At 38.6% G+C, this 3,004-nt stretch overlaps 1 long non-coding RNA gene across 1 annotated transcript in view; it reads right to left on the bottom strand.

Moving 5' to 3' along the window:
- Positions 1-227: 227 nt before the first annotated feature.
- Positions 228-3,004, bottom strand: part of LOC106725598 — an 8,020-nt gene continuing 5,243 nt past the window's right edge. Inside the window, exon 2 of the long non-coding RNA XR_001361521.1 lies at positions 228-338. This is a non-coding gene — a long non-coding RNA (uncharacterized LOC106725598). The remainder of the gene's footprint in view (positions 339-3,004) is intronic.

The following is a 3,004-nucleotide window of genomic DNA, read 5'->3' on the forward strand; positions in this document are numbered from 1 at the left end:
TGGCTTTGTAGTATAACTTGGTATCTGGTATTGTGATTCCTCCAACTTTGTTCTTCTTTCTCAAGATTGCTGTGGCTATCCAGGGTCTTTCATTGTTTCCATATAAATTTTTGGAGCGTTTGTTCTAGATCTGTGAAATATGCCGTTGGTATTTTAATAGGGATTGTACTGAATCTATAGTGAGTCATCAGCTGTTAAAGTGTGTATACATTTTTTGGGAGACACCCTGGGTATACACACTTTTAATAATTATAAAGGCAGTGTTTGTACTTCAACTGTATTTTCAAACTTCTAGTAGCATTTCAGGATGAATTTCCTTTGTTCAAACCTTAGTCTGGCTGAAAAGAAAGAAACATCAATTGAGCTACCAGCTGTTAAAATGTGTATACATGTTTGGGGACACCCTGTAGATGAGAGGATTAGAATACAGAACCAAAAATCCAGAAACAGATCTAACTATGAAGGAATTTCACACATGACAGGAATTTCTCATTCACCTAATGCAGCGGTTCTCAACCTTTGGGGGTCAAAAGACCCTTTCACAGGGGTCGCCTAAGACCATCAGAAAACACATATATAATTACATATTGTTTTTGTGATTAATCACTATGCTTTAATTATGTTCAATTTATAACAATGAAATTGGGGATCACCACAACATGAGGAACTGTATTAAAGGGTCGAGGCATTAGGAAGGTTGAGAACCACTGACCTAATCCATCTAATGCGTCCTGTTCAGTCAGTAACCACGAGCCACATGTGGCCATTGAGCACCTAAAATACCTAAAATATGCCTAGTCTAAACTGAGATGTGATGTAAGTAAAATATACACCAAATTTCAAAGACTTAGTATAAAAACAAGAACATAAAATATCTCATTAACAATTGTTTAAAATTAATTACATGTAAAAATATTTTTTTATAGAATGGGTTTAGTTGGTGAAATTAAATTTCACCTATTTTTTTTTTTTACTTTTTTAAAATGCAGCCACAAATAAAAAACTTGAGTGGTTTACATTATATTTCTAATGGACAGAACTGCTCTAAGGAAAAATAAAGATAAAGAGTTAAATTTAAAAATAAAAAATACTATACGAGAACCTAGGAAAGTAAATTAGAATCTGAGGATCAGGATGGATTTCTTAATGAGGACAACTTGTCACATGTACACGTGTACGTAGAAATAGATAAAAAGACAAACAACCCAATAGGAAAAGCAGGCAAAGAGCAGGATTGGAAATGCACAGAAAAACAAATCCCAGTGACAAACAAAGAACAAAAAGATACTCTAAATTACTAAGGAAGAGGAAATGCAATTTAAGTGACTTTACTGGTTGGGGGAGTGGCCAACACAGATGATACTGTCGGGGATGTGGGAAAAGGGACAAGCTCACGCACTGCTGCCGAGGGACATGTGAAGAATAACAGGCTCCTGAAAAACCAACATCGCAATACCCATTAAAATTAAAGCTATAGAATACCCTTCAACACAGGAACCATTCTCAGAGTAAGAAATCCACTATACGTATTGACATATGTTCAGAGAATCTGTATTGTAACACTATTTATGCAGCAGCAAAAATTAAAAAAGGAAACTAAGAAACATTCAATAAATTAATAAATGCCATCTGCTGATAAAAGGCTGAAAAATGTATGGTACCTGCAACATAAGTTAGGCAATCATTAAAAACGTTAAATGAAAAATATTCGCAAAATTTTTTACACTTGAAATATCAACACTGGCTCCGTGGTAGGGATAGACTATCTCATAACATGCTGGTGCAGGCATAAATAGGTTCAACCTTATGGGAAGACTCTATTAGACGTTTAAATGTCCATGCCTTTTGATCCAGCAGCCCAACTTCCAGAAATCTATCTTATTACTTTATGGCATGACAATCTAAACATACCTGTGCAAATATATCAAATCATTATGTTGCACGCCTTAAGCTACTACAACATTGTATGTCAATTATATCTCAAAACTGAGGGGGAAAGATATATGTACAAGGATGTTCACTATAGCCTTCATTTAGTAAGACTTGGAAAGAACCTAAATGTGTACTCTAAATAAAATAGCTGAGTAAGTTATGTCTACAGAATAAAATAATAACACAGACTTGAAAAAGAATGAGGTAGCTTGCCGGGAGCCAGTCCATCCTTGCTGCTTGACACAGTCGCTGCAGAGAAGAAACATCTGCACAGCATATGTTTCAGGGGGCCTGGTGTATATGGCATACTGTTCTTAATACGTTTGCTCACCTTCTTGGCGCTATGTGTTTTAACCAAGGTCACCTCTCTGAGAAAGGTTGTTTCCCCAGGTAGGAATTTTCCCCTGAAGTTAGGGAGGGAATAAAACCCCTTAACTAAGTGCCAGGCGGGTAGTTAATCACTTTAACTAAGAACAATCATGCTTAAGCTACATAATCTTTACTCCCTGGAATGGAGATAAGAAACGCCCTAACCTTTGGAATAGAGATTGATAGGATTGGAATCAACTGGTATAAATACAGATGTAACAAGACAACAGGAGACAGAACCTAGAAACAGAACCTAGCGAGAGAACCTGACTGAAGAACCTAGACACAGAACCTAGAGACAGGACTTGGCTGGAGATCCTAAACAGAACCTAGTGAGAGAACTTGGCTGAAGAACCTGGAGAGAACCTGGAGAACCTAGGGACAGAACCTAGAAACAGAACCTAGCAAGAGAACCTGGCTGAAGAACCTAGAGACAGAACCTAGAGACAGAACCTGACTACAGAACCTGGATAGTGAAAGTGCGAGGGCTAGGCCCTCCATCTTGCCCCAGGGTAAGGGCTACGCCCTCCATCTTACCCTGGCCATGTGCTTGGCAAGGAGCTTCTTCCCGGAAGTCTAAGCCTCTGCTAGCCACACCCAGGAACAAGACACCGACTTGAGCCTGGCCAATCGGCAAGGCCACAGCCCTTTCTCCTCCCCTTACTCCAACCCCCTATAAAACCCCTCTCCACACAGAGTTCTC

The sequence above is a fragment of the Myotis brandtii genome, unplaced genomic scaffold (assembly GCF_000412655.1).
Source record: "Myotis brandtii unplaced genomic scaffold, ASM41265v1 scaffold1750, whole genome shotgun sequence".
Classification (NCBI taxonomy): domain Eukaryota; kingdom Metazoa; phylum Chordata; class Mammalia; order Chiroptera; family Vespertilionidae; genus Myotis; species Myotis brandtii.